This window comes from Humulus lupulus, chromosome 5 (assembly GCF_963169125.1).
Source record: "Humulus lupulus chromosome 5, drHumLupu1.1, whole genome shotgun sequence".
NCBI lineage: Eukaryota > Viridiplantae > Streptophyta > Magnoliopsida > Rosales > Cannabaceae > Humulus > Humulus lupulus.
The window spans coordinates 239,103,340-239,113,497 of NC_084797.1; positions in this window are offsets into that span (position 1 = coordinate 239,103,340).

The following is a 10,158-nucleotide window of genomic DNA, read 5'->3' on the forward strand; positions in this document are numbered from 1 at the left end:
CATTTGAAATGAGTATTACTATAAGACCTTCCGCTTCTAAACTTTATTATACTTGGATCAACCACCCCAACACTCATTTCTTGATATATTCGATTGGAAATGCATGCATTAAATGACCCTCCGTCTAACAAAATCATTCCCCATCTCTGTTTATGCAAATAAAATTTAAAATCCAAATAAAACCAACAACATATCCCAAGTTATTAGAACTCATTCGAATTTAAATTTTCAAAGTTAGTTTCTCTCAATGAAATGTTTAAAGCTTAAGTAAAAATATTGACATCGGGACAACTATAAATGTAAAAGTCAACTAAATCAAATAGTCACAATTTCATGAAAATAATATTTAGAAAGAAAAAGTAAAAAAATCAATCAAGACTCTTTAACAAAAAAAAAAGCATGAAAATCAAAAAAGAAGAAAAACCCCATGATACCGGTTCCACAGAGAATGAGAAGAAGAAGAAGAAGAAGAAGAAGAAGAAGAGGATTAACTTCAAAGGAGATGGGTTTACGGTTGGTGGGTTTACAGTATATAGGTGTTGGAGAATAATAGTTACCCGTGTAGATATAAAGTAAAATCTTTGGTGGGTGATAGAATACGTGTACACTGAAGATAAAAGGATGTTCAATAGGAAAATTTGTGTTGCTTGTTAGAAATTAAGTAAGGGTTGCAAAATTGTGAACCAAGAATGTTCCATTAATCAAAAAGTTGAAGCACCATTACCACAGTGAGGTCGAGAGAAGAAAGAGTACCTTCAATTTTTGCTTAGTCGAGCCGATGGGGTGGAGAGCGACTTCGTTAGGTTGGAGAACAACGACTTCATGAGCCGATGGGGTAGACCGATCTGACCACCGATGGAGGAGAACAACGTCTTTGTGGTTTGGGCACTCTCTCGTGGAGGCTGGAGAGAATGAGGGTGGCAGACGGAATCCCGAGAGCAGAAAGAGAGTGGTAGACGCAAACCGAACCTGAGAGAAGAAAGGGGTTTTTGTTATTTAGGTTTTGCTCAGATTTTTTTCTTTGTTTTGGCGGGATAGCAAAATAAATGAGCACCTTTTTTTTAGTGACTATAGCGTTTTTTTAATAATGTTACATTTAGTATGTTATGTATATTATTTTTTCTTGTAGTGCCCATTGAGAAAAATCCTATAGGAAGGCCAAAGAAGAAGAAATTGGGTAGGCCGAAGAATAACCACTATCCTTCACGCGGGGAAAAGGTTGTCAAGCCACGTAAGTGCAGTAGATGTGGTGGTAGTGGGCACAATTGGAAGTCATGTAAGGCTAGGCTTTAAAAATTGTCCAATCAATGTAATTGATTTTTTTGTGCTTATTTCATTAAGGTACTTCTGCTGTTATTTTGTTGGTTTTGAACTAAATAAAAAGAACTTTGCATCGAGACACATCGAGAGTCATAATTTTATTGGGCCATGTCGAGGCCAATCGAGGCTATTGAGACTCATAATTTGTACCTATCGAGGCCCATAATTTGTACCAATCGAGGCTCATAATTTGTACTTATCGAGGCTATCGAGACTCATAATTTGTACCTATCGAGGCTTAACATTTTGAGGGGCCTTAGATGGGCCTGTTGAGGCCTAGTGAGGTAGTTTGTTTGACCTATCAATTTTTGTCGAGACTGATTGATTTATGTGATTTCATTTATATTTAGTAATATTAGTGAAAATTTTGGGTCAAAAATGGATGATATTTTTGTTTAGTGCATAAAAAAAATACTAGCTACTTCAATTGTCCCAAAACCCCGAAACATATAAACATAAATACAAATGAAAATCAGTCTGGTGATGAACTTAGGACACTAAAGTCTGGTACCATAGGTCAAGACACCACCGGGTCCTGAACAACTGGATGTTCTCGTCAACGATGGTTCCAAGTGGTAGATCCGCTAGTCGATGCTCTATATGTTTTATGACATAATTGCCACAAACACCACTGGTTTCAAGACCATATACACATGGTCAATAATTAGTAATTGAAACATAATAAACTGCTTTCATATAAAGACTAGTGTTAGCATTTGTACCTTGATCTCGATTGAGGGACTTTGTCTGGAAGTAGCCGTACACACTGAAAGGGCGGAGGTCGGTCACCTGGCTGCAACTGCAGTTTATCATGGTCCTCAAATAGCCCATACTGGTATAGCAAACTAGGGAAGCACTTGCTCCAATGAATCATGATTTCCCCCAAAGCAGCGTCATTGAGGACCAAGATATTAGAATCGTAAACCACAATGGTCCAGTCAGGAATGTCAACCTCGATGGCGACCTAATGTTGTGCATGTGGAACGTGCAAGGCAAAGCATATGGTGGCATCATCCTTCCATGATTCCAGGTACTGTGCAAGCATACCATTGGTGAATTTCATTATATCCTCATCCCAATCAAACTTTTTCCCGTTCTTCTTAGCATTCATCCAACGACCCATGCATACTTGGGGGAATGTTGTATTTAAAACAACCGCGTCTTAGCGATACTGTAACTCCCATTTCATTTTACAAATACATTACAACAATTATGAAAAATAAGAGAAGATATTTTTATTCATACTTTTGAGTGCATTACAATACTAACCGAATGCTAGAGCTATTAAGTAAAGTGGAAGAATAACTAATGAATATGCAACTATAACATTCATGGGCATTTCATTAGTATAATACCCATAGAATGATGCTAAATACAAGCAAACAATCACTAAAGTTATGAAAAATAAAGAGAAATTCATGTTTAGATGATGAATTTTATCTAGAAGGGGTAAGAGATGAAGAACAAGTATTTATAGGACAAAAACTAGCCGTTTATGACCGTTGGTGAATAGTGATCCTGACCGTTGGGGATATAGTTGTTTTCTATTATGGGATTTTAACAATTCTAAGTTGTTGAAGTAACCAATAGGTGGGAATAATTAATTTATGGATGATAGAGAAACTTTTTCATAAAAGTTTGTGAGTCAAAAATGTTGAACTAAGTAATATAAGAAGATTTGGAAATTTTCATTTTTTTTTACTATTCACCAGGTACTATTCATAGTGGGTCCCACAGAGGGGTCCGCAAGGGTCCCACAGTAGGGTCCACATGGGTCCCACAGCGGGGTCCACCCCATGGTTCCCACATGATGATGCAGTAGTGATACAGTGATGACTTTAGCAAACCACCATGTTTATATTTTGAATATTTTATTATTCCACTATGCTTGATATTTTTAATATTTTATTAGCATAGTAGCCCAAAATTTTCCTATAAATGGCCCTTCCAAAACTCATCTTGAATCACAAAATCCTTATTTTCTTTCTCTTACTCTACCCAAAAATCTTCTTAACATCCTTCTAAAGTTCTAAACCTTGAAGATCTAGGCGAAGTTCTGTCCGAAACGCTAGCCTACGAAAACCTTTTAGGTAAGCTCTTTCCAGAGCCTTTCTTTTCAATTATTTAGTTATTATATATTTATAGATTATTTTACTATGTCGTTATAATGCCAAAATTTATATATAGATTATTTTACTATGTCGTTATAATGCCAAAAGTTATATATAGATTATTTTACTATGCCGTTATAATGCCAAAATTTATATATAGATTAATTTTACAATGTCGTTATAATGACAAAATTTATATATAGATTAATTTACTATGCCGTTATAATTCCAAAAGTTATATATATAGATTATTTTACTATGCCGTTATAATGCCAAAAGTTATATATAGATTATTTTACTATGCCGTTATAATGCCAAAAATTTATATATAGATTGTTTTACTATAATGCCAAAATTTATATATGGATTATGTTACCATGCCATTATAATGCCAGAATTTATATAGATTACTTTACTATGCCATTCAAATGCTAAAATTTATATATGGATTATTTTACCATGTCATCATATTTTACAAATGCCAAAATTGAAATATAAACTATTTTTTTTATGTATCTTTATAATACTAAACTTATATAGGCTATGGTCACACTTTGGACTATTTGGACTTTTATTATATGACCTTATTCCCTATTATTATGGACTGATACTATGACCTGGACATTTCTGTATGACCATGACCATGACCATGACCATGACCATGACCACGACTTTTAGACCAGAACCTTCCCATGGACAAATATAGTATGACCATACGCCTAGACATAAAATAAACAATAAAATAAGAAAAAATAGAATAATAACAATCATAAACTAAAGTTACATCATGTAGATTTTATGTAAGTTAATAGTTTGTATTTTTATCAGGAAGCTAACAATTTCGGTTGTTTTATCAAGACGCAAGGTAAGTAGAATCCTCATCTACAATACAAGTCTTTTATGTGTCTTATGTGCATTTATATGCTTTATATGTTATTCCGACATGTTGTTATGCATAATTTATTTTTTTAGAATGTTATATTTCTTATGCATAAGCACGCTTAATGTTCACAAACAAGTTATTGAAAGCGTTAAAGTAGAGGTGCTGCTTGGGAGACCTACGTCCCAAAAATGTAAGGAGGGAGATGTACGTCCCTATATAATGAATGTTTATGAGGGAGAAATTCCCTATTATCATGTTTATGTTCAGGTGGGAATGTGATTCCCTATGTAATGCCGGCAACAGCATCCTCTAGGGCCCAAAAGAAAGGAAAGTGAAAGAAAGAAAGAAAATACATAGCATGTTGCATGTTTATTTTAATGCATATGAGGTAGTTATTCTACTTACTGAGCCTTAGCTCATCAGATAATGTTTTGTATTGTAGGTAAGAGGCCCCAAATATAAATTGTTGATGAGTATACGTGGAGCCAACATGACTGTACATATGGGGCTGACCTGAAGGGAATGGAGTTCTGCTATGCTATTTTATAAATAAACGAGAAACTTGATTTTATAATTATATTTCATTAAAAGTATTTTGTGAACTTTATAATTTACTTAAAGCTTTAAAATTATTTCATAACGTTGTAATTTACATAAAGCTTTTCAATTTATCGGTTGGATACATCTTCATTTCTACGTTAAGGTGTAGTAACGCCACGAAAATTATTTATAAAAGTATTAAGATTTGTATGTAAGATAAAGTTTTTATTTAATTATGAGTATTGTACGGTTTGAAGTTATGAACATTAGTTTATGTATTGTTTAATAAAGTTTTTGTAAATTCAGAATTTCAGTATTGTTATATTCAGGTAAAAACTTTGTTTTTACACTATATATATGTATGTTAAGAAATGAGGTCGTTACAGATACGTTGCCTTCAAGAAGTGGCGTCACCTACGCAACAAATGGAGGGCCACATCGATATTCTACAATGGATTCAAATTGGTTAGGAAATAAAAAAAATTAAAAAAGAAAGAAGAAAACTTGGCGACAATACTAACTGAATCCCAAAGCCAAGTCCTGGTTGTGTTCAACTGGACGAACCACGCCACATTATGGTTCCCAGTCTTCACATCCCGATCCCGCTTGTTGTTAATCTTCCCTAGGATCCACTTCTCAAACGTACGCAACTACTTTATGTCACACGGCTTCAACGGATCTACAACGACATTACCTTTGTCTCCGTGCATCCATGTGCGCCTCGTTGGGTCGGTGTAGTCCTTGAAATGCTTTGGCTTCTGTTTGTTCCTCCGACCCCCAAGGCCTTCAACCTCGATAGGGTCAACAATGACTTCACTAGGCGTGCCATCATCACTGGCCGCAAGGACCTCCATCACAGGAGTAGAAGGAGGAACCTCAGCCTCATAATCCTTAGGTAGAATGTCAGAGTCTGTATCTGATGCCTGGCCCCGCTTCGCCAACTGAGCCATTATCACTGACTGATTTTCTAGTATCTTCGCCTGACCCTGCTCTATCCTCTCAAGCATTTGTGCTAGTTGCTCCCACTCAAGATGGGAGGGATGCCCTGATGATGATGGAGCTGCTGTAGGAGTGGCCTCAACCTCCTTTGGGACATCCTCATAAAAAATAGAAGCTGATTTGGCAACCTGTGTCAGCTTTTGTGCAGCTTTCTCTGGATCGACTTCTTCTTCTACTTCACCCTCAGCCTCCCCTACAACTGATTCCAACTCAGGGAATAACTGACCATCAACATCTGGGAGGCTATTGTAGTAGTCTACCTCACTGGGACGTGGCTTCAACATTGAAAATAGAACCACATGCATTCACAAATAACATATGTGAGAAATACTTTAATAAAGCAAACCGTTAATAAATTAATTAGTCACATTTAACAACCTGAAGTGGAACTTACTCGAGTCTTGCCAAACAACGGAACCAACTGAGTTGTGGAAGGTATGATATCGGTCTTCATAGCCCAACTAAGCATCCTGGGAATCTAGTTCCCACTATTCTCACCGTATTTTCTCCCAAAATCTGGTATGGCCTCAAAAGCCCAATACTAAGGTGCGGGGGTATAGTCATAGAAACTGTACTTGGACTTTTATTTTTTCGCTCAACCTTCTTTCTTCTTTTCCTCGTAGTGTTTCAATTGCTTCTTCATGTCTTTTTGAACTCCTCGAATAAACTTCTTAAAGGAAAACTTCCCCCACGGATATTTGAAAAAGTAATCAAGATCCTCAACCAGCTTCAGTGAATCACCCCATATGCTGGTGGTATTCTCGGGGGCATACAATACCTGTAATGCCTTGAATTCTCCGATGTGGTTTAATGGCAGAAATAGTAGGCCGGGAGGGCTATACTTGCTTAATTATGCCATTAATTAATAGAATGCATGTTTATGTGAATTATATTATAATATGATGTTAAATGCATGCATGTGGGTCCGCATTTTAATTACAGGAGTGTGATGATAATTTGGCCCATTGAGGGTATAATTGTATAATTTAATGCATGTCGGTAATATGTTGTTGAGACCACATTATAATGTGGGTTTGTTCGAGCTATTCGGCATGAGACGATCATGGATTATTGATTAGCGGTCTAGTCATAACAGGTTTAAGTTTGGGGCTCGGGATGAGTCTCGGGGTGATTTTAATGATTAGAGCGTTGCCGGGAATTAAAGGGTAACGGGATATGAATTATTGGTGTTTGAGATTATCGAGAATAGCGGGAATTGGAGAGCGTTAATTATGATTAACGAGATAGGTGGAAAATACCAATTTTGCCCTTGGGAGCCTTTAGAAACTATTAATTGACCTAGGGATATTTTGGTCTTTTCACCCCTAGGATAGATATAACCATTTTTGAGCTGAGAACGAGGTAGAAAACAGAGTCTACTTGAAGTTTCTCCCGTATCATCCTTTCCTTCTTCTTTCTTTGGGATTTTTGAATCATTATTGAGGATTCAAGCTTGGGAAGTAAGCCTTGGGAGTTTGGGAGTGTGTTCCTCCATTGAAGAACATCATAAGCTGAGCTTTGGGTAAGTTTCTAACCATTGAAAATCCCTGGTTTGCCCTGTTTTAGTTCTGTTTTACAGTTTTGATTTCTAGGTTGAATACTTTGCTTTGTTGGGAGTTTTGTCTAGGGTTCTTATGGTTGTGATGTTTGGGGTGTGTTAGGATGGTTTTTGGGTTCACTTGGCATCAAAAAAGGGATTTGGAAGCATTGGAATCAGGTTAGAAACAAAGGAGATAAAGAAGGAGGTTTCAGGGGGTTCCTGGTCTGGAGGTAGCGTTATAGTGCCCACCTTAGGGCGCTATAGCGCTACTCAGGGGGAATTTGGGCATGTTGGGGGTTCTGAGAATAGCGCTGGGGCGCTAGGGGTCAGTGCTGTAGCGCTACTCTGTTCCTTCAAAGTCCCTTTTTGAGTGTTTTTAAGGGTTTTTGACTTGGGGTTTCAATCCTTAAGGCCCGGGATCGAATCTACTCACCGTGTGGGCATGTTTCGAGGTCCCGAGAGTGGTGCTTAGGTTAAGACCCTTTCATTGTTGAATTCCATTAATGGATGTTATAATTGGTTGTGGTTAGGTAACCGCTAAGGAGTCAAAGGTCGATCGTTCTCAGGAGTCGTTCTTATTATTATTTCTCGCTCGAACCAGAGGTAAGAAAACTGCACCCCATATGTGACATGCATGATTATTCTTGAGGCATGTTGATGGTGTAAATGTGGACATGGATTGATTATTGAATGCTTAGCAAATCTTGCCCACTTGTGCATGGTACTGACTCATTAGTCAGAATTGGCAAAGGTGTCAGTATCAACTGTGAAGCTGTGACTCATTAGTCAGGTTCGGCAGTGGTACTGGGCACTGGTCACACAGTGCTGACTCATAAGTCAGGACGATTTTAGCGGGTTCAACGCAAGCCAATAAAGATTAGAACTAATCGACATCTACATTGGATGACTCAAAGAGCATTAATGCCGGACCGACCTCAAATTCGATGAATACTATAAGTGTTTGTGTGACTTACTCATCAGTCACTCATCTGTTAAGTTAGATACTTACCCATCAGTCTCTCATCTATTTAAGGCTAGTGGCTTACCCAGCAGCCACTCTTCTGTTTAAATTAGTGACTTGCTTGCCAGTCACTCAGTATGTTTCTCTAGAGCCTCAAGTGATATTCACTCATCTGTTTAAGAGCTATAAGCTCTGTGTGATTATAATGATAATCATTTGATAATATTTATATACAATACTGTGTTTTCTTGCTGGGCTTTGGCTCATGGATGTTATGTAGTGCAGGTAAAGGGAAAGAAAAGCTCACCCAGCCTTGAGTGGAGAGCTTAGGTGGTGATGTGTACATATGCGGCCGCTTGACCACCACGGCCAAGGAGTTCTCAGAGGAACTAGGGGGTTTACCCTATTTTTGCCGCTTAGGTCGGCAGGTTTGAGATTTTGAAATAGTAATGACCTCTTTGAGTTGTAAATAACTTGTAAATGTTTTTATGGCCCATGAACAATTTTATGTACTTTATAAAATATAACATTTCCTTTTGATTGATTTTCCACCTTAGCCTGTTAATAACACTTAGAACACGTTTTTAACCAAAGGACTCGGGTAACGGGTCAAATTTTTGGTTTACCGTAACGATTCTGGGGTAATCAGGGCGTTACAATACCCCCTTTATCAAGTAGCACAAACCCAGCTTAAATGCATCTTCTGGGTTTGTCAAGGCCTTCAGAGCATCCTCCAACTGACCGAAACTAATATTTGCATCACCCTTAAAAATATTCCTGAATGATCCGATCACTTGAAAGATGCTCTTTCTACTCAGCTGAGGACAGTGTGTTTCCAAAATTCAGGCCGGTAATTAGGCCAAACTCAACAATACCAAATCTGCATAGAAAGTTGCCCACGTAGAACTGACCCTCTTCATGCTTCTTACTTTCGACCTTATACAACATCAACTAGTGTAGTAGAACACCAGAAAACTAAAGGCCTTCGTCTTAAAGAACTGTCTCAATGGGCATGCCTTTGCCCGTTCAAGAAACCCATGCCTCTTAAATTGCTCTATAAGGGTTTCCATGTAAGCACTACCCCTATAAGTCACTCAAGTAGGAAAATGCTTCTCCAACGGTACAATAAGGTCAGACATCTGAAAAAAAAAAACAAAAACAAAAAAAAATTGTTAAAAATACAATTTTAAACAATCTGGTAACCATCGAGGCCTGTCGAGGCATATCGAGGCAACAAATTCAAAGGCAAACAAATATCATCGAGGCATGTCGAGGTTTAACAAATTCTAATGCTACCTATTTATATCGAGGCTCATATTCAGCTAAAAATTTAAAGCAACCATGTAAATAACGAGGCCCATCGAGTTCTATCGAGGCCTGTCGAGGTATTAGCCAACTCTAGGTTTAATCGAGGCCCATCGAGACATGTCGAGGCACAATTAAAATTAACATCTATTTAAGACTATCGAGGTCTATCGAGGCACATATTAAACTAAAAATTTAAAAGCAAAGATGTAAATATCGAGGCCAATCGATTTCTATCAAGCCCTGTCAAGGTATCCGTCAACTCTAGGTGATATCGAGGCTCATCGAGACCTGTTGAGGTCTGTCGAGGCGCATTCAAAATCAACATCTATCTAAGACTATCGACACCTATCGAGGTCTATCAAGGCATATCGATGCACTTATTAAACTAAAAAATTAAAATCAAAGATGTAAAATATCGAGGCTAATCGAGTTCTATCGAGCCCTGTTGAGGTATCCCTCAACTCTAGGTGCTATCGAGGCTCATCTAGACCTGTCG